Below are 17,461 nucleotides of genomic sequence, written 5' to 3' on the forward strand. Positions count from 1 at the left end.
TCTATAACCAGGTAAGCTAATAAAAAAGTTTCCTAACTGTATTGCCTTACTGAAAAAAATCATGTGTTGGTAATGTAAAAAGACCTACAGGACATGATATTAGCAGGTGGTCTCAAATTAAACTACTAAAGAGGCTCAACACTGTTTAGCTGCCAAAAGCAGTTGGAATTGGGCCTAAACAGTGTGGTAAGTTTTTAGGTGATGGCTATTGTGTCTGTTTGACCTGCCCCAAATGTCTGTATTGGCAATAAAAATAAAAAGTTTCCAATTTAAATAGCAAGAGAATAAAAACAATTTGCCATTAATGGGAAAAAACCTACAGCACCTGGTGTTCCCATGTGGTCTCCCACCCAAGTACTAACCAGGCCCAACACTGCTTAGCTCCCAAGATCAGACGAGATTGGGCGTATCCAATGTGTTATGGCTGTAGGTGAGATAAATGCACTTTTTTGCCCTCTTCTACTTCTATAACCAGGAAAGCTAATAAAAAAGTTTCCTAACTGTATTGCCTTACTGAAAAAAATCATGTGTTGGTAATGTAAAAAGACCTACAGGACATGATATTAGCAGGTCGTCTCAAATTAAACTACTTAAGAGGCTCAACACTGTTTAGCTGCCAAAAGCAGTTGGAATTGGGCCTAAACAGTGTGGTAAGTTTTTAGGTGATGGCTATTGTGTCTGTTTGACCTCTTCCAAATGTCTGTACTGTCAATAAAGAGAAAAAAGTTTCCAATTTAAAAAGCTAGAGAATAAAAACAATTTGCCAGTAATGGGAAAAACCTACAGCACCTGGTGTTCCCATGTGGTCTCCCACCCAAGTATTAACCAGGCCCAACACTGCTTAACTTCCAAGATCAGACGAGATTGGGGGTATCCAATGTGGTATGACTGTAGGTGAGATACAGGCACTTTTTTGCCCTCTTCTACTTCTATAACCAGGTAAGCTCATAAAAAAGTTTCCTAACTATATTGGCTTACTGAAAAAAATCATGTGTTGGTAATGTAAAAAGACCTACAGGACATGATATTAGCAGGTGGTCTCAAACTAAACTACTAAAGAGGCTCAACACTGTTTAGCTCCCAAAAGCAGTTGGAATTGGGCCTAAACAGTGTGGTAAGTTTTTAGGTGATGGCTATTGTGTCTGTTTGACCTGTCCCAAATGTCTGTATTTTCAATAAAAATAAAAAGTTTCCAATTTAAATAGCAAGAGAATAAAAACAATTTGCCATTAATGGGAAAAAACCTACAGCACCTGGTGTTCCCATGTGGTCTCCCACCCAAGTACTAACCAGGCCCAACACTGCTTAGCTTCCAAGATCAGACGAGATTGGGCGTATCCAATGTGGTATGGCTGTAGGTGAGATACCGGCACTTTTTTGCCCTCTTCTACTTCTATAACCAGGTAAGCTAATAAAAAAGTTTCCTAACTGTATTGCCTTACTGAAAAAAATCATGTGTTGGTAATGTAAAAAGACCTACAGGACATGATATTAGCAGGTGGTCTCAAATTAAACTACTAAAGAGGCTCAACACTGTTTAGCTGCCAAAAGCAGTTGGAATTGGGCCTAAACAGTGTGGTAAGTTTTTAAGTGATGGCTATTGTGTCTGTTTGACCTCTTCCAAATGTCTGTACTGTCAATAAAGAGAAAAAAGTTTCCAATTTAAAAAGCTAGAGAATAAAAACAATTTGCCAGTAATGGGAAAAACCTACAGCACCTGGTGTTCCCATGTGGTCTCCCACCCAAGTAATAACCAGGCCTAACACTGCTTAGCTTCCAAGATCAGATGAGATTGGGCGTATCCAATGTGGTATGACTGTAGGGGAGATACAGGCACTTTTTTGCCCTCTTCTACTTCTATAACCAGGTAAGCTAATAAAAAAGTTTCCTAACTATATTGGCTTACTGAAAAAAATCATGTGTTGGTAATGTAAAAAGACCTACAGGACATGATATTAGCAGGTGGTCTCAAACTAAACTACTAAAGAGGTTCAACACTGTTTAGCTGCCAAAAGCAGTTGGAATTGGGCCTAAACAGTGTGGTAAGTTTTTAGGTGATGGTTATTGTGTCTGTTTGACCTGTCCCAAATGTCTGTATTGGCAATAAAAATAAAAAGTTTCCAATTTAAATAGCAAGAGAATAAAAACAATTTGCCATTAATGGGAAAAATCCTACAGCACCTGGTGTTCCCATGTGGTCTCCCACCCAAGTACTAACCAGGACCAACACTGCTTAGCTTCCAAGATCAGACGAGATTGGGCGTATCCAATGCGGTATGGCTGTAGGTGAGATACAGGCACTTTTTTGCCCTCTTCTACTTCTATAACCAGGTAAGCTAATAAAAAAGTTTCCTAACTGCATTGGCTTACTGAAAAAAATCATTTGTTGGTAATGTAAAAAGACCTACAGGACATGATATTAGCAGGTCGTCTCAAATTAAACTACTAAAGAGGCTCAACACTGTTTAGCTCCCAAAAGCAGTTGGAATTGGGCCTAAACAGTGTGGTAAGTTTTTAGGTGATGGCTATTGTGTCTGTTTGACCTGTCCCAAATGTCTGTATTTTCAATAAAAATAAAAAGTTTCCAATTTAAATAGCAAGAGAATAAAAACAATTTGCCATTAATGGGAAAAAACCTACAGCACCTGGTGTTCCCATGTGGTCTCCCACCCAAGTACTAACCAGGCACAACACTGCTTAGCTTCCAAGATCAGACGAGATTGGGCGTATCCAATGTGGTATGGCTGCAGGTGACATACCAGCACTTTTTTGCCCTCTTCTACTTCTATAACCAGGTAAGCTAATAAAAAAGTTTCCTAACTGTATTGCCTTACTGGAAAAAATCATGTGTTGGTAATGTAAAAAGACCTACAGGACATGATATTAGCAGGTGGTCTCAAATTAAACTACTAAAGAGGCTCAACACTGTTTTGCTCCCAAAAGCAGTTGGAATTGGGCCTAAACAGTGTGGTAAGTTTTTAGGTGATGGCTATTGTGTCTGTTTGACCTGTCCCAAATGTCTGTATTGGCAATAAAAATAAAAAGTTTCCAATTTAAATAGCAAGAGAATAAAAACAATTTGCCATTAATGGGAAAAAACCTACAGCACCTGGTGTTCCCATGTGGTCTCCCACCCAAGTACTAACCAGGCCCAACACTGCTTAGCTCCCAAGATCAGACGAGATTGGGCGTATCCAATGTGTTATGGCTGTAGGTGAGATAAATGCACTTTTTTGCCCTCTTCTACTTCTATAACCAGGAAAGCTAATAAAAAAGTTTCCTAACTGTATTGCCTTACTGAAAAAAATCATGTGTTGGTAATGTAAAAAGACCTACAGGACATGATATTAGCAGGTCGTCTCAAATTAAACTACTTAAGAGGCTCAACACTGTTTAGCTGCCAAAAGCAGTTGGAATTGGGCCTAAACAGTGTGGTAAGTTTTTAGGTGATGGCTATTGTGTCTGTTTGACCTCTTCCAAATGTCTGTACTGTCAATAAAGAGAAAAAAGTTTCCAATTTAAAAAGCTAGAGAATAAAAACAATTTGCCAGTAATGGGAAAAACCTACAGCACCTGGTGTTCCCATGTGGTCTCCCACCCAAGTACTAACCAGGCCCAACACTGCTTAGCTTCCAAGATCAGACGAGATTGGGGGTATCCAATGTGGTATGACTGTAGGTGAGATACAGGCACTTTTTTGCCCTCTTCTACTTCTATAACCAGGTAAGCTCATAAAAAAGTTTCCTAACTATATTGGCTTACTGAAAAAAATCATGTGTTGGTAATGTAAAAAGACCTACAGGACATGATATTAGCAGGTGGTCTCAAACTAAACTACTAAAGAGGCTCAACACTGTTTAGCTCCCAAAAGCAGTTGGAATTGGGCCTAAACAGTGTGGTAAGTTTTTAGGTGATGGCTATTGTGTCTGTTTGACCTGTCCCAAATGTCTGTATTTTCAATAAAAATAAAAAGTTTCCAATTTAAATAGCAAGAGAATAAAAACAATTTGCCATTAATGGGAAAAAACCTACAGCACCTGGTGTTCCCATGTGGTCTCCCACCCAAGTACTAACCAGGCCCAACACTGCTTAGCTTCCAAGATCAGACGAGATTGGGCGTATCCAATGTGGTATGGCTGTAGGTGAGATACCGGCACTTTTTTGCCCTCTTCTACTTCTATAACCAGGTAAGCTAATAAAAAAGTTTCCTAACTGTATTGCCTTACTGAAAAAAATCATGTGTTGGTAATGTAAAAAGACCTACAGGACATGATATTAGCAGGTGGTCTCAAATTAAACTACTAAAGAGGCTCAACACTGTTTAGCTGCCAAAAGCAGTTGGAATTGGGCCTAAACAGTGTGGTAAGTTTTTAGGTGATGGCTATTGTGTCTGTTTGACCTGTCCCAAATGTCTGTATTGGCAATAAAAATAAAAAGTTTCCAATTTAAATAGCAAGAGAATAAAAACAATTTGCCATTAATGGGAAAAAACCTACAGCACCTGGTGTTCCCATGTGGTCTCCCACCCAAGTACTAACCAGGCCCAACACTGCTTAGCTTCCAAGATCAGATGAGATTGGGCGTATCCAATGTGGTATGGCTGTAGGTGAGATACCGGCACTTTTTTGCCCTCTTCTACTTCTATAACCAGGAAAGCTAATAAAAAAGTTTCCTAACTGTATTGCCTTACTGAAAAAAATCATGTGTTGGTAATGTAAAAAGACCTACAGGACATGATATTAGCAGGTGGTCTCAAATTAAACTACTAAAGAGGCTCAACACTGTTTAGCTGCCAAAAGCAGTTGGAATTGGGCCTAAACAGTGTGGTAAGTTTTTAAGTGATGGCTATTGTGTCTGTTTGACCTCTTCCAAATGTCTGTACTGTCAATAAAGAGAAAAAAGTTTCCAATTTAAAAAGCTAGAGAATAAAAACAATTTGCCAGTAATGGGAAAAACCTACAGCACCTGGTGTTCCCATGTGGTCTCCCACCCAAGTAATAACCAGGCCTAACACTGCTTAGCTTCCAAGATCAGATGAGATTGGGCGTATCCAATGTGGTATGACTGTAGGGGAGATACAGGCACTTTTTTGCCCTCTTCTACTTCTATAACCAGGTAAGCTCATAAAAAAGTTTCCTAACTATATTGGCTTACTGAAAAAAATCATGTGTTGGTAATGTAAAAAGACCTACAGGACATGATATTAGCAGGTGGTCTCAAATTAAACTACTAAAGAGGCTCAACACTGTTTAGCTGCCAAAAGCAGTTGGAATTGGGCCTAAACAGTGTGGTAAGTTTTTAGGTGATGGCTATTGTGTCTGTTTGACCTGTCCCAAATGTCTGTATTGGCAATAAAAATAAAAAATTTCCAATTTAAATAGCAAGAGAATAAAAACAATTTGCCATTAATGGGAAAAAACCTACAGCACCTGGTGTTCCCATGTGGTCTCCCACCTAAGTACTAACCAGGCCCAACACTGCTTAGCTTCCAAGATCAGACGAGATTGGGCGTATCCAATGTGGTATGGCTGTAGGTGAGATACCGGCACTTTTTTGCCCTCTTCTACTTCTATAATAAGGAAAGCTAATAAAAAAGTTTCCTAACTGTATTGCCTTACTGAAAAAAATCATGTGTTGGTAATGTAAAAAGACCTACAGGACATGATATTAGCAGGTGGTCTCAAATTAAACTACTTAAGAGGCTCAACACTGTTTAGCTGCCAAAAGCAGTTGGAATTGGGCCTAAACAGTGTGGTAAGTTTTTAGGTGATGGCTATTGTGTCTGTTTGACCTCTTCCAAATGTCTGTACTGTCAATAAAGAGAAAAAATTTTCCAATTTAAAAAGCTGGAGAATAAAAACAATGCCAGTAATGGGAAAAACCTACAGCACCTGGTGTTCCCATGTGGTCTCCCACACAAGTACTAACCAGGCCCAACACTGCTTAGCTTCCAAGATCAGACGAGATTGGGCGTATCTAATGTGGTATGGCTGTAGGTGAGATACAGGCACTTTTTTTCCATCTTCTACTTCTATAACCAGGTAAGCTAATAAAAAAGTTTCCTAACTATATTGGCTTACTGAAAAAAATCATGTGTTGGTAATGTAAAAAGACCTACAGGACATGATATTAGCAGGTGGTCTCAAATTAAACTACTAAAGAGGCTCAACACTGTTTAGCTCCCAAAAGCAGTTGGAATTGGGCCTAAACAGTGTGGTAAGTTTTTAGGTGATGGCTATTGTGTCTGTTTGACCTGTCCCAAATGTCTGTATTGGCAATAAAAATAAAAAGTTTCCAATTTAAATAGCAAGAGAATAAAAACAATTTGCCATTAATGGGAAAAAACCTACAGCACCTGGTGTTCCCATGTGGTCTCCCACCCAAGTACTAACCAGGCCCAACACTGCTTAGCTCCCAAGATCAGACGAGATTGGGCGTATCCAATGTGGTATGGCTGTAGGTGAGATAAAGGCACTTTTTTGCCCTCTTCTACTTCTATAACCAGGAAAGCTAATAAAAAAGTTTCCTAACTGTATTGCCTTACTGAAAAAAATCATGTGTTGGTAATGTAAAAAGACCTACAGGACATGATATTAGCAGGTCGTCTCAAATTAAACTACTTAAGAGGCTCAACACTGTTTAGCTCCCAAAAGCAGTTGGAATTGGGCCTAAACAGTGTGGTAAATTTTTAGGTGATGGCTATTGTGTCTGTTTGACCTCTTCCAAATGTCTGTACTGTCAATAAAGAGAAAAAAGTTTCCAATTTAAAAAGCTAGAGAATAAAAACATTTTGCCAGTAATGGGAAAAACCTACAGCACCTGGTGATCCCATGTGGTCTCCCACCCAAGTATTAACCAGGCCCAACACTGCTTAGCTTCCAAGATCAGACGAGATTGGGCGTATCCAATGTGGTATGACTGTAGGTGAGATACAGGCACTTTTTTGCCCTCTTCTACTTCTATAACCAGGTAAGCTCATAAAAAAGTTTCCTAACTATATTGGCTTACTGAAAAAAATCATGTGTTGGTAATGTAAAAAGACCTACAGGACATGATATTAGCAGGTGGTCTCAAACTAAACTACTAAAGAGGCTCAACACTGTTTAGCTCCCAAAAGCAGTTGGAATTGGGCCTAAACAGTGTGGTAAGTTTTTAGGTGATGGCTATTGTGTCTGTTTGACCTGTCCCAAATGTCTGTATTTTCAATAAAAATAAAAAGTTTCCAATTTAAATAGCAAGAGAATAAAAACAATTTGCCATTAATGGGAAAAAACCTACAGCACCTGGTGTTCCCATGTGGTCTCCCACCCAAGTACTAACCAGGCCCAACACTGCTTAGCTTCCAAGATCAGACGAGATTGGGCGTATCCAATGTGGTATGGCTGTAGGTGAGATACTGCCACTTTTTTGCCCTCTTCTACTTCTATAACCAGGTAAGCTAAAAAAAAAGTTTCCTAACTGTATTGCCTTACTGAAAAAAATCATGTGTTGGTAATGTAAAAAGACCTACAGGACATGATATTAGCAGGTGGTCTCAAATTAAACTACTAAAGAGGCTCAACACTGTTTAGCTGCCAAAAGCAGTTGGAATTGGGCCTAAACAGTGTGGTAAGTTTTTAGGTGATGGCTATTGTGTCTGTTTGACCTGTCCCAAATGTCTGTATTGGCAATAAAAATAAAAAGCTTCCAATTTAAATAGCAAGAGAATAAAAACAATTTGCCATTAATGGGAAAAAACCTACAGCACCTGGTGTTCCCATGTGGTCTCCCACCCAAGTACTAACCAGGCCCAACACTGCTTAGCTTCCAAGATCAGACGAGATTGGGCGTATCCAATGTTGTATGGCTGTAGGTGAGATACCGGCACTTTTTTGCCCTCTTCTACTTCTATAACCAGGAAAGCTAATAAAAAAGTTTCCTAACTGTATTGCCTTACTGAAAAAAATCATGTGTTGGTAATGTAAAAAGACCTACAGGACATGATATTAGCAGGTGGTCTCAAATTAAACTACTAAAGAGGCTCAACACTGTTTAGCTGCCAAAAGCAGTTGGAATTGGGCCTAAACAGTGTGGTAAGTTTTTAAGTGATGGCTATTGTGTCTGTTTGACCTCTTCCAAATGTCTGTACTGTCAATAAAGAGAAAAAAGTTTCCAATTTAAAAAGCTAGAGAATAAAAACAATTTGCCAGTAATGGGAAAAACCTACAGCACCTGGTGTTCCCATGTGGTCTCCCACCCAAGTAATAATCAGGCCTAACACTGCTTAGCTTCCAAGATCAGATGAGATTGGGCGTATCCAATGTGGTATGACTGTAGGGGACATACAGGCACTTTTTTGCCCTCTTCTACTTCTATAACCAGGTAAGCTAATAAAAAAGTTTCCTAACTATATTGGCTTACTGAAAAAAATCATGTGTTGGTAATGTAAAAAGACCTACAGGACATGATATTAGCAGGTGGTCTCAAACTAAACTACTAAAGAGGCTCAACACTGTTTAGCTGCCAAAAGCAGTTGGAATTGGGCCTAAACAGTGTGGTAAGTTTTTAGGTGATGGCTATTGTGTCTGTTTGACCTGTCCCAAATGTCTGTATTGGCAATAAAAATAAAAAGTTTCCAATTTAAATAGCAAGAGAATAAAAACAATTTGCCATTAATGGGAAAAATCCTACAGCACCTGGTGTTCCCATGTGGTCTCCCACCCAAGTACTAACCAGGCCCAACACTGCTTAGCTTCCAAGATCAGACGAGATTGGGCGTATCCAATGCGGTATGGCTGTAGGTGAGATACAGGCACTTTTTTGCCCTCTTCTTCTTCTATAACCAGGTAAGCTAATAAAAAAGTTTCCTAACTGCATTGGCTTACTGAAAAAAATCATGTGTTGGTAATGTAAAAAGACCTACAGGACATGATATTAGCAGGTGGTCTCAAATTAAACTACTACAGAGGCTCAACACTGTTTAGCTCCCAAAAGCAGTTGGAATTGGGCCTAAACAGTGTGGTAAGTTTTTAGGTGATGGCTATTGTGTCTGTTTGACCTGTCCCAAATGTCTGTACTGTCAATAAAGAGAAAAAAGTTTCCAATTTAAATAGCAAGAGAATAAAAACAATTTGCCATTAATGGGAAAAAACCTGCAGCACCTGGTGTTCCCATGTGGTCTCCCACCCAAGTACTAACCAGGCCCAACACTGCTTAGCTTCCACGATCAGACGAGATTGGGCGTATCCAATGTGGTATGGCTGTAGGTGAGATACAGGCACTTTTTTACCCTCTTCTACTTCTATAACCAGGTAAGCTAATAAAAAAGTTTCCTAACTGTATTGCCTTGCTGAAAAAAATCATGTGTTGGTAATGTAAAAAGACCTACAGGACATGATATTAGCAGTTGGTCTCAAATTAAACTACTAAAGAGGCTCAACACTGTTTAGCTGCCAAAAGCAGTTGGAATTGGGCCTAAACAGTGTGGTAAGTTTTTAGGTGATGGCTATTGTGTCTGTTTGACCTGTCCCAAATGTCTGTATTTTCAATAAAAATAAAAAGTTTCCAATTTAAATAGCAAGAGAATAAAAACAATTTGCCATTAATGGGAAAAAACCTACAGCACCTGGTGTTCCCATGTGGTCTCCCACCCAAGTACTAACCAGGCCCAACACTGCTTAGCTTCCAAGATCAGACGAGATTGGGCGTATCCAATGTGGTATGGCTGTAGGTGAGATACCAGCACTTTTTTGCCCTCTTCTACTTCTATAACCAGGTAAGCTAATAAAAAAGTTTCCTAACTGTATTGCCTTACTGGAAAAAATCATGTGTTGGTAATGTAAAAAGACATACAGGACATGATATTAGCAGGTGGTCTCAAATTAAACTACTAAAGAGGCTCAACACTGTTTAGCTGCCAAAAGCAGTTGGAATTGGGCCTAAACAGTGTGGTAAGTTTTTAGGTGATGGCTATTGTGTCTGTTTGACCTGTCCCAAATGTCTGTATTGGCAATAAAAATAAAAATTTTCCAATTTAAATAGCAAGAGAATAAAAACAATTTGCCACTAATGGGAAAAAACCTACAGCACCTGGTGTTCCCATGTGGTCTCCCACCTAAGTACTAACCAGGCCCAACACTGCTTAGCTTCCAAGATCAGACGAGATTGGGCGTATCCAATGTGGTATGGCTGTAGGTGAGATACCAGCACTTTTTTGCCCTCTTCTACTTCTATAATAAGGAAAGCTAATAAAAAAGTTTCCTAACTGTATTGCCTTACTGAAAAAAATCATGTGTTGGTAATGTAAAAAGACCTACAGGACATGATATTAGCAGGTGGTCTCAAATTAAACTACTTAAGAGGCTCAACACTGTTTAGCTGCCAAAAGCAGTTGGAATTGGGCCTAAACAGTGTGGTAAGTTTTTAGGTGATGGCTATTGTGTCTGTTTGACCTCTTCCAAATGTCTGTACTGTCAATAAAGAGAAAAAATTTTCCAATTTAAAAAGCTGGAGAATAAAAACAATGCCAGTAATGGGAAAAACCTACAGCACCTGGTGTTCCCATGTGGTCTCCCACCCAAGTACTAAGCAGGCCCAACACTGCTTAGCTTCCAAGATCAGACGAGATTGGGCGTATCCAATGTGGTATGGCTGTAGGTGAGATACAGGCACTTTTTTACCCTCTTCTACTTCTATAACCAGGTAAGCTAATAAAAAAGTTTCCTAACTGTATTGCCTTGCTGAAAAAAATCATGTGTTGGTAATGTAAAAAGACCTACAGGACATGATATTAGCAGGTGGTCTCAAATTAAACTACTAAAGAGGCTCAACACTGTTTAGCTGCCAAAAGCAGTTGGAATTGGGCCTAAACAGTGTGGTAAGTTTTTAGGTGATGGCTATTGTGTCTGTTTGACCTGTCCCAAATGTCTGTATTTTCAATAAAAATAAAAAGTTTCCAATTTAAATAGCAAGAGAATAAAAACAATTTGCCATTAATGGGAAAAAACCTACAGCACCTGGTGTTCCCATGTGGTCTCCCACCCAAGTACTAACCAGGCCCAACACTGCTTAGCTTCCAAGATCAGACGAGATTGGGCGTATCCAATGTGGTATGGCTGTAGGTGAGATATTAGCACTTTTTTGCCCTCTTCTACTTCTATAACCAGGTAAGCTAATAAAAAAGTTTCCTAACTGTATTGCCTTACTGGAAAAAATCATGTGTTGGTAATGTAAAAAGACCTACAGGACATGATATTAGCAGGTGGTCTCAAATTAAACTACTAAAGAGGCTCAACACTGTTTAGCTGCCAAAAGCAGTTGGAATTGGGCCTAAACAGTGTGGTAAGTTTTTAGGTGATGGCTATTGTGTCTGTTTGACCTGTCCCAAATGTCTGTATTGGCAATAAAAATAAAAATTTTCCAATTTAAATAGCAAGAGAATAAAAACAATTTGCCACTAATGGGAAAAAACCTACAGCACCTGGTGTTCCCATGTGGTCTCCCACCTAAGTACTAACCAGGCCCAACACTGCTTAGCTTCCAAGATCAGACGAGATTGGGCGTATCCAATGTGGTATGGCTGTAGGTGAGATACCAGCACTTTTTTGCCCTCTTCTACTTCTATAATAAGGAAAGCTAATAAAAAAGTTTCCTAACTGTATTGCCTTACTGAAAAAAATCATGTGTTGGTAATGTAAAAAGACCTACAGGACATGATATTAGCAGGTGGTCTCAAATTAAACTACTTAAGAGGCTCAACACTGTTTAGCTGCCAAAAGCAGTTGGAATTGGGCCTAAACAGTGTGGTAAGTTTTTAGGTGATGGCTATTGTGTCTGTTTGACCTCTTCCAAATGTCTGTACTGTCAATAAAGAGAAAAAAATTTCCAATTTAAAAAGCTGGAGAATAAAAACAATGCCAGTAATGGGAAAAACCTACAGCACCTGGTGTTCCCATGTGGTCTCCCACCCAAGTACTAAGCAGGCCCAACACTGCTTAGCTTCCAAGATCAGACGAGATTGGGCGTATCCAATGTGGTATGGCTGTAGGTGAGATACAGGCACTTTTTTTCCATCTTATACTTCTATAACCAGGTAAGCTAATAAAAAAGTTTCCTAACTATATTGGCTTACTGAAAAAAATCATGTGTTGGTAATGTAAAAAGACCTACAGGACATGATATTAGCAGGTGGTCTCAAATTAAACTACTAAAGAGGCTCAACACTGTTTAGCTCCCAAAAGCAGTTGGAATTGGGCCTAAACAGTGTGGTAAGTTTTTAGGTGATGGCTATTGTGTCTGTTTGACCTGTCCCAAATGTCTGTATTGGCAATAAAAATAAAAAGTTTCCAATTTAAATAGCAAGAGAATAAAAACAATTTGCCATTAATGGGAAAAAACCTACAGCACCTGGTGTTCCCATGTGGTCTCCCACCCAAGTACTAACCAGGCCCAACACTGCTTAGCTTCCAAGATCAGACGAGATTGGGCGTATCCAATGTGGTATGGCTGTAGTTGAGATACCGGCACTTTTTTGCCCTCTTCTACTTCTATAACCAGGTAAGCTAATAAAAAAGTTTCCTAACTGTATTGCCTTACTGAAAAAAATCATGTGTTGTTAATGTAAAAAGACCTACAGGACATGATATTAGCAGGTGGTCTCAAATTAAACTACTAAAGAGGCTCAACACTGTTTAGCTGCCAAAAGCAGTTGGAATTGGGCCTAAACAGTGTGGTAAGTTTTTAGGTGATGGCTATTGTGTCTGTTTGACCTCTTCCAAATGTCTGTACTGTCAATAAAGAGAAACATTTTTCCAATTTAAAAAGCTAGAGAATAAAAACAATTTGCCAGTAATGGGAAAAACCTACAGCACCTGGGGTTCCCATGTGGTCTCCCACCCAAGTACTAACCAGGCCCAACACTGCTTAGCTTCCAAGATCAGACGAGATTGGGCGTATCCAATGTGGTATGGCTGTAGGTGAGATACAGGCACTTTTTTTCCATCTTTTACTTCTATAACCAGGTAAGCTAATAAAAAAGTTTCCTAACTATATTGGCTTACTGAAAAAAATCATGTGTTGGTAATGTAAAAAGACCTACAGGACATGATATTAGCAGGTGGTCTCAAATTAAACTACTAAAGAGGCTCAACACTGTTTAGCTCCCAAAAGCAGTTGGAATTGGGCCTAAACAGTGTGGTAAGTTTTTAGGTGATGGCTATTGTGTCTGTTTGACCTGTCCCAAATGTCTGTATTGGCAATAAAAATAAAAAGTTTCCAATTTAAATAGCAAGAGAATAAAAACAATTTGCCATTAATGGGAAAAATCCAACAGCACCTGGTGTTCCCATGTGGTCTCCCACCCAAGTACTAACCAGGCCCAACACTGCTTAGCTTCCAAGATCAGATGAGATTGGGCGTATCCAATGTGGTATGGCTGTAGTTGAGATACCGGCACTTTTTTGCCCTCTTCTACTTCTATAACCAGGTAAGCTAATAAAAAAGTTTCCTAACTGTATTGCCTTACTGAAAAAAATCATGTGTTGGTAATGTAAAAAGACCTACAGGACATGATATTAGCAGGTGGTCTCAAATTAAACTACTAAAGAGGCTCAACACTGTTTAGCTGCCAAAAGCAGTTGGAATTGGGCCTAAACAGTGTGGTAAGTTTTTAGGTGATGGCTATTGTGTCTGTTTGACCTGTCCCAAATGTCTGTATTGGCAATAAAAATAAAAATTTTCCAATTTAAATAGCAAGAGAATAAAAACAATTTGCCACTAATGGGAAAAAACCTACAGCACCTGGTGTTCCCATGTGGTCTCCCACCTAAGTACTAACCAGGCCCAACACTGCTTAGCTTCCAAGATCAGACGAGATTGGGCGTATCCAATGTGGTATGGCTGTAGGTGAGATACCAGCACTTTTTTGCCCTCTTCTACTTCTATAATAAGGAAAGCTAATAAAAAAGTTTCCTAACTGTATTGCCTTACTGAAAAAAATCATGTGTTGGTAATGTAAAAAGACCTACAGGACATGATATTAGCAGGTGGTCTCAAATTAAACTACTTAAGAGGCTCAACACTGTTTAGCTGCCAAAAGCAGTTGGAATTGGGCCTAAACAGTGTGGTAAGTTTTTAGGTGATGGCTATTGTGTCTGTTTGACCTCTTCCAAATGTCTGTACTGTCAATAAAGAGAAAAAATTTTCCAATTTAAAAAGCTGGAGAATAAAAACAATGCCAGTAATGGGAAAAACCTACAGCACCTGGTGTTCCCATGTGGTCTCCCACCCAAGTACTAAGCAGGCCCAACACTGCTTAGCTTCCAAGATCAGACGAGATTGGGCGTATCCAATGTGGTATGGCTGTAGGTGAGATACAGGCACTTTTTTACCCTCTTCTACTTCTATAACCAGGTAAGCTAATAAAAAAGTTTCCTAACTGTATTGCCTTGCTGAAAAAAATCATGTGTTGGTAATGTAAAAAGACCTACAGGACATGATATTAGCAGGTGGTCTCAAATTAAACTACTAAAGAGGCTCAACACTGTTTAGCTGCCAAAAGCAGTTGGAATTGGGCCTAAACAGTGTGGTAAGTTTTTAGGTGATGGCTATTGTGTCTGTTTGACCTGTCCCAAATGTCTGTATTTTCAATAAAAATAAAAAGTTTCCAATTTAAATAGCAAGAGAATAAAAACAATTTGCCATTAATGGGAAAAAACCTACAGCACCTGGTGTTCCCATGTGGTCTCCCACCCAAGTACTAACCAGGCCCAACACTGCTTAGCTTCCAAGATCAGACGAGATTGGGCGTATCCAATGTGGTATGGCTGTAGGTGAGATACCAGCACTTTTTTGCCCTCTTCTACTTCTATAACCAGGTAAGCTAATAAAAAAGTTTCCTAACTGTATTGCCTTACTGGAAAAAATCATGTGTTGGTAATGTAAAAAGACCTACAGGACATGATATTAGCAGGTGGTCTCAAATTAAACTACTAAAGAGGCTCAACACTGTTTAGCTGCCAAAAGCAGTTGGAATTGGGCCTAAACAGTGTGGTAAGTTTTTAGGTGATGGCTATTGTGTCTGTTTGACCTGTCCCAAATGTCTGTATTGGCAATAAAAATAAAAATTTTCCAATTTAAATAGCAAGAGAATAAAAACAATTTGCCACTAATGGGAAAAAACCTACAGCACCTGGTGTTCCCATGTGGTCTCCCACCTAAGTACTAACCAGGCCCAACACTGCTTAGCTTCCAAGATCAGACGAGATTGGGCGTATCCAATGTGGTATGGCTGTAGGTGAGATACCAGCACTTTTTTGCCCTCTTCTACTTCTATAATAAGGAAAGCTAATAAAAAAGTTTCCTAACTGTATTGCCTTACTGAAAAAAATCATGTGTTGGTAATGTAAAAAGACCTACAGGACATGATATTAGCAGGTGGTCTCAAATTAAACTACTTAAGAGGCTCAACACTGTTTAGCTGCCAAAAGCAGTTGGAATTGGGCCTAAACAGTGTGGTAAGTTTTTAGGTGATGGCTATTGTGTCTGTTTGACCTCTTCCAAATGTCTGTACTGTCAATAAAGAGAAAAAAATTTCCAATTTAAAAAGCTGGAGAATAAAAACAATGCCAGTAATGGGAAAAACCTACAGCACCTGGTGTTCCCATGTGGTCTCCCACCCAAGTACTAAGCAGGCCCAACACTGCTTAGCTTCCAAGATCAGACGAGATTGGGCGTATCCAATGTGGTATGGCTGTAGGTGAGATACAGGCACTTTTTTTCCATCTTATACTTCTATAACCAGGTAAGCTAATAAAAAAGTTTCCTAACTATATTGGCTTACTGAAAAAAATCATGTGTTGGTAATGTAAAAAGACCTACAGGACATGATATTAGCAGGTGGTCTCAAATTAAACTACTAAAGAGGCTCAACACTGTTTAGCTCCCAAAAGCAGTTGGAATTGGGCCTAAACAGTGTGGTAAGTTTTTAGGTGATGGCTATTGTGTCTGTTTGACCTGTCCCAAATGTCTGTATTGGCAATAAAAATAAAAAGTTTCCAATTTAAATAGCAAGAGAATAAAAACAATTTGCCATTAATGGGAAAAAACCTACAGCACCTGGTGTTCCCATGTGGTCTCCCACCCAAGTACTAACCAGGCCCAACACTGCTTAGCTTCCAAGATCAGACGAGATTGGGCGTATCCAATGTGGTATGGCTGTAGTTGAGATACCGGCACTTTTTTGCCCTCTTCTACTTCTATAACCAGGTAAGCTAATAAAAAAGTTTCCTAACTGTATTGCCTTACTGAAAAAAATCATGTGTTGTTAATGTAAAAAGACCTACAGGACATGATATTAGCAGGTGGTCTCAAATTAAACTACTAAAGAGGCTCAACACTGTTTAGCTGCCAAAAGCAGTTGGAATTGGGCCTAAACAGTGTGGTAAGTTTTTAGGTGATGGCTATTGTGTCTGTTTGACCTCTTCCAAATGTCTGTACTGTCAATAAAGAGAAACATTTTTCCAATTTAAAAAGCTAGAGAATAAAAACAATTTGCCAGTAATGGGAAAAACCTACAGCACCTGGGGTTCCCATGTGGTCTCCCACCCAAGTACTAACCAGGCCCAACACTGCTTAGCTTCCAAGATCAGACGAGATTGGGCGTATCCAATGTGGTATGGCTGTAGGTGAGATACAGGCACTTTTTTTCCATCTTTTACTTCTATAACCAGGTAAGCTAATAAAAAAGTTTCCTAACTATATTGGCTTACTGAAAAAAATCATGTGTTGGTAATGTAAAAAGACCTACAGGACATGATATTAGCAGGTGGTCTCAAATTAAACTACTAAAGAGGCTCAACACTGTTTAGCTCCCAAAAGCAGTTGGAATTGGGCCTAAACAGTGTGGTAAGTTTTTAGGTGATGGCTATTGTGTCTGTTTGACCTGTCCCAAATGTCTGTATTGGCAATAAAAATAAAAAGTTTCCAATTTAAATAGCAAGAGAATAAAAACAATTTGCCATTAATGGGAAAAATCCAACAGCACCTGGTGTTCCCATGTGGTCTCCCACCCAAGTACTAACCAGGCCCAACACTGCTTAGCTTCCAAGATCAGATGAGATTGGGCGTATCCAATGTGGTATGGCTGTAGTTGAGATACCGGCACTTTTTTGCCCTCTTCTACTTCTATAACCAGGTAAGCTAATAAAAAAGTTTCCTAACTGTATTGCCTTACTGAAAAAAATCATGTGTTGTTAATGTAAAAAGACCTACAGGACATGATATTAGCAGGTGGTCTCAAATTAAACTACTAAAGAGGCTCAACACTGTTTAGCTGCCAAAAGCAGTAGGAATTGGGCCTAAACAGTGTGGTAAGTTTTTAGATGACGGCTATTGTGTCTGTTTGACCTGTCCCAAATGTCTGTATTGGCAATAAAAATAAAAAGTTTCCAATTTAAATAGCAAGAGAATAAAAACAATTTGCCAT

At 39.2% G+C, this 17,461-nt stretch overlaps 37 non-coding genes across 37 annotated transcripts; all 37 read right to left on the reverse strand.

Moving 5' to 3' along the window:
* Positions 1-313: 313 nt before the first annotated feature.
* LOC146039200 (5S ribosomal RNA) lies at positions 314-432 on the reverse strand. Its single transcript, XR_014462727.1, has one exon. It is a non-coding gene; the product is annotated as a 5S ribosomal RNA (ribosomal RNA).
* Positions 433-777: 345 nt separating this feature from the next.
* Positions 778-896, reverse strand: LOC146038600 (5S ribosomal RNA). Its single transcript, XR_014462179.1, has one exon. It is a non-coding gene; the product is annotated as a 5S ribosomal RNA (ribosomal RNA).
* Positions 897-1,241: 345 nt separating this feature from the next.
* On the reverse strand, positions 1,242-1,360 carry LOC146040272 (5S ribosomal RNA). The gene has a single exon (XR_014463423.1). It is a non-coding gene; the product is annotated as a 5S ribosomal RNA (ribosomal RNA).
* A 345-nt stretch (positions 1,361-1,705) lies between these two features.
* Positions 1,706-1,824, reverse strand: LOC146039553 (5S ribosomal RNA). The gene has a single exon (XR_014463048.1). It is a non-coding gene; the product is annotated as a 5S ribosomal RNA (ribosomal RNA).
* Positions 1,825-2,169: 345 nt separating this feature from the next.
* On the reverse strand, positions 2,170-2,288 carry LOC146038997 (5S ribosomal RNA). The gene has a single exon (XR_014462541.1). It is a non-coding gene; the product is annotated as a 5S ribosomal RNA (ribosomal RNA).
* A 345-nt stretch (positions 2,289-2,633) lies between these two features.
* Positions 2,634-2,752, reverse strand: LOC146039108 (5S ribosomal RNA). The gene has a single exon (XR_014462642.1). It is a non-coding gene; the product is annotated as a 5S ribosomal RNA (ribosomal RNA).
* A 345-nt stretch (positions 2,753-3,097) lies between these two features.
* Positions 3,098-3,216, reverse strand: LOC146039201 (5S ribosomal RNA). The gene has a single exon (XR_014462728.1). It is a non-coding gene; the product is annotated as a 5S ribosomal RNA (ribosomal RNA).
* Positions 3,217-3,561: 345 nt separating this feature from the next.
* On the reverse strand, positions 3,562-3,680 carry LOC146037903 (5S ribosomal RNA). Its single transcript, XR_014461539.1, has one exon. It is a non-coding gene; the product is annotated as a 5S ribosomal RNA (ribosomal RNA).
* Positions 3,681-4,025: 345 nt separating this feature from the next.
* LOC146040273 (5S ribosomal RNA) lies at positions 4,026-4,144 on the reverse strand. The gene has a single exon (XR_014463424.1). It is a non-coding gene; the product is annotated as a 5S ribosomal RNA (ribosomal RNA).
* Positions 4,145-4,489: 345 nt separating this feature from the next.
* On the reverse strand, positions 4,490-4,608 carry LOC146040188 (5S ribosomal RNA). The gene has a single exon (XR_014463347.1). It is a non-coding gene; the product is annotated as a 5S ribosomal RNA (ribosomal RNA).
* Positions 4,609-4,953: 345 nt separating this feature from the next.
* Positions 4,954-5,072, reverse strand: LOC146039554 (5S ribosomal RNA). The gene has a single exon (XR_014463049.1). It is a non-coding gene; the product is annotated as a 5S ribosomal RNA (ribosomal RNA).
* A 345-nt stretch (positions 5,073-5,417) lies between these two features.
* On the reverse strand, positions 5,418-5,536 carry LOC146037685 (5S ribosomal RNA). Its single transcript, XR_014461339.1, has one exon. It is a non-coding gene; the product is annotated as a 5S ribosomal RNA (ribosomal RNA).
* Positions 5,537-5,879: 343 nt separating this feature from the next.
* On the reverse strand, positions 5,880-5,998 carry LOC146038922 (5S ribosomal RNA). The gene has a single exon (XR_014462472.1). It is a non-coding gene; the product is annotated as a 5S ribosomal RNA (ribosomal RNA).
* A 345-nt stretch (positions 5,999-6,343) lies between these two features.
* Positions 6,344-6,462, reverse strand: LOC146038064 (5S ribosomal RNA). Its single transcript, XR_014461686.1, has one exon. It is a non-coding gene; the product is annotated as a 5S ribosomal RNA (ribosomal RNA).
* A 345-nt stretch (positions 6,463-6,807) lies between these two features.
* LOC146039459 (5S ribosomal RNA) lies at positions 6,808-6,926 on the reverse strand. Its single transcript, XR_014462962.1, has one exon. It is a non-coding gene; the product is annotated as a 5S ribosomal RNA (ribosomal RNA).
* A 345-nt stretch (positions 6,927-7,271) lies between these two features.
* LOC146040276 (5S ribosomal RNA) lies at positions 7,272-7,390 on the reverse strand. The gene has a single exon (XR_014463426.1). It is a non-coding gene; the product is annotated as a 5S ribosomal RNA (ribosomal RNA).
* A 345-nt stretch (positions 7,391-7,735) lies between these two features.
* Positions 7,736-7,854, reverse strand: LOC146038806 (5S ribosomal RNA). The gene has a single exon (XR_014462366.1). It is a non-coding gene; the product is annotated as a 5S ribosomal RNA (ribosomal RNA).
* A 345-nt stretch (positions 7,855-8,199) lies between these two features.
* Positions 8,200-8,318, reverse strand: LOC146039608 (5S ribosomal RNA). The gene has a single exon (XR_014463098.1). It is a non-coding gene; the product is annotated as a 5S ribosomal RNA (ribosomal RNA).
* A 345-nt stretch (positions 8,319-8,663) lies between these two features.
* On the reverse strand, positions 8,664-8,782 carry LOC146038217 (5S ribosomal RNA). The gene has a single exon (XR_014461827.1). It is a non-coding gene; the product is annotated as a 5S ribosomal RNA (ribosomal RNA).
* Positions 8,783-9,128: 346 nt separating this feature from the next.
* On the reverse strand, positions 9,129-9,247 carry LOC146039305 (5S ribosomal RNA). Its single transcript, XR_014462822.1, has one exon. It is a non-coding gene; the product is annotated as a 5S ribosomal RNA (ribosomal RNA).
* A 345-nt stretch (positions 9,248-9,592) lies between these two features.
* LOC146040277 (5S ribosomal RNA) lies at positions 9,593-9,711 on the reverse strand. The gene has a single exon (XR_014463427.1). It is a non-coding gene; the product is annotated as a 5S ribosomal RNA (ribosomal RNA).
* Positions 9,712-10,056: 345 nt separating this feature from the next.
* On the reverse strand, positions 10,057-10,175 carry LOC146037686 (5S ribosomal RNA). Its single transcript, XR_014461340.1, has one exon. It is a non-coding gene; the product is annotated as a 5S ribosomal RNA (ribosomal RNA).
* Positions 10,176-10,518: 343 nt separating this feature from the next.
* On the reverse strand, positions 10,519-10,637 carry LOC146038327 (5S ribosomal RNA). The gene has a single exon (XR_014461928.1). It is a non-coding gene; the product is annotated as a 5S ribosomal RNA (ribosomal RNA).
* Positions 10,638-10,982: 345 nt separating this feature from the next.
* LOC146040278 (5S ribosomal RNA) lies at positions 10,983-11,101 on the reverse strand. The gene has a single exon (XR_014463428.1). It is a non-coding gene; the product is annotated as a 5S ribosomal RNA (ribosomal RNA).
* A 345-nt stretch (positions 11,102-11,446) lies between these two features.
* LOC146037687 (5S ribosomal RNA) lies at positions 11,447-11,565 on the reverse strand. Its single transcript, XR_014461341.1, has one exon. It is a non-coding gene; the product is annotated as a 5S ribosomal RNA (ribosomal RNA).
* Positions 11,566-11,908: 343 nt separating this feature from the next.
* LOC146038328 (5S ribosomal RNA) lies at positions 11,909-12,027 on the reverse strand. The gene has a single exon (XR_014461929.1). It is a non-coding gene; the product is annotated as a 5S ribosomal RNA (ribosomal RNA).
* A 345-nt stretch (positions 12,028-12,372) lies between these two features.
* Positions 12,373-12,491, reverse strand: LOC146038179 (5S ribosomal RNA). The gene has a single exon (XR_014461791.1). It is a non-coding gene; the product is annotated as a 5S ribosomal RNA (ribosomal RNA).
* Positions 12,492-12,836: 345 nt separating this feature from the next.
* On the reverse strand, positions 12,837-12,955 carry LOC146037630 (5S ribosomal RNA). The gene has a single exon (XR_014461290.1). It is a non-coding gene; the product is annotated as a 5S ribosomal RNA (ribosomal RNA).
* A 345-nt stretch (positions 12,956-13,300) lies between these two features.
* On the reverse strand, positions 13,301-13,419 carry LOC146039127 (5S ribosomal RNA). The gene has a single exon (XR_014462659.1). It is a non-coding gene; the product is annotated as a 5S ribosomal RNA (ribosomal RNA).
* Positions 13,420-13,764: 345 nt separating this feature from the next.
* Positions 13,765-13,883, reverse strand: LOC146037689 (5S ribosomal RNA). The gene has a single exon (XR_014461343.1). It is a non-coding gene; the product is annotated as a 5S ribosomal RNA (ribosomal RNA).
* A 343-nt stretch (positions 13,884-14,226) lies between these two features.
* On the reverse strand, positions 14,227-14,345 carry LOC146038329 (5S ribosomal RNA). The gene has a single exon (XR_014461930.1). It is a non-coding gene; the product is annotated as a 5S ribosomal RNA (ribosomal RNA).
* Positions 14,346-14,690: 345 nt separating this feature from the next.
* Positions 14,691-14,809, reverse strand: LOC146040279 (5S ribosomal RNA). Its single transcript, XR_014463429.1, has one exon. It is a non-coding gene; the product is annotated as a 5S ribosomal RNA (ribosomal RNA).
* A 345-nt stretch (positions 14,810-15,154) lies between these two features.
* Positions 15,155-15,273, reverse strand: LOC146037690 (5S ribosomal RNA). Its single transcript, XR_014461344.1, has one exon. It is a non-coding gene; the product is annotated as a 5S ribosomal RNA (ribosomal RNA).
* Positions 15,274-15,616: 343 nt separating this feature from the next.
* LOC146038330 (5S ribosomal RNA) lies at positions 15,617-15,735 on the reverse strand. The gene has a single exon (XR_014461931.1). It is a non-coding gene; the product is annotated as a 5S ribosomal RNA (ribosomal RNA).
* A 345-nt stretch (positions 15,736-16,080) lies between these two features.
* Positions 16,081-16,199, reverse strand: LOC146038180 (5S ribosomal RNA). The gene has a single exon (XR_014461792.1). It is a non-coding gene; the product is annotated as a 5S ribosomal RNA (ribosomal RNA).
* A 345-nt stretch (positions 16,200-16,544) lies between these two features.
* LOC146037631 (5S ribosomal RNA) lies at positions 16,545-16,663 on the reverse strand. The gene has a single exon (XR_014461291.1). It is a non-coding gene; the product is annotated as a 5S ribosomal RNA (ribosomal RNA).
* Positions 16,664-17,008: 345 nt separating this feature from the next.
* Positions 17,009-17,127, reverse strand: LOC146039128 (5S ribosomal RNA). Its single transcript, XR_014462660.1, has one exon. It is a non-coding gene; the product is annotated as a 5S ribosomal RNA (ribosomal RNA).
* Between the last annotated feature and the right edge of the window lie 334 nt (positions 17,128-17,461).

Source organism: Crinia signifera, chromosome 9 (genome assembly GCF_055691185.1).
Source record: "Crinia signifera chromosome 9, ASM5569118v1, whole genome shotgun sequence".
Classification (NCBI taxonomy): domain Eukaryota; kingdom Metazoa; phylum Chordata; class Amphibia; order Anura; family Myobatrachidae; genus Crinia; species Crinia signifera.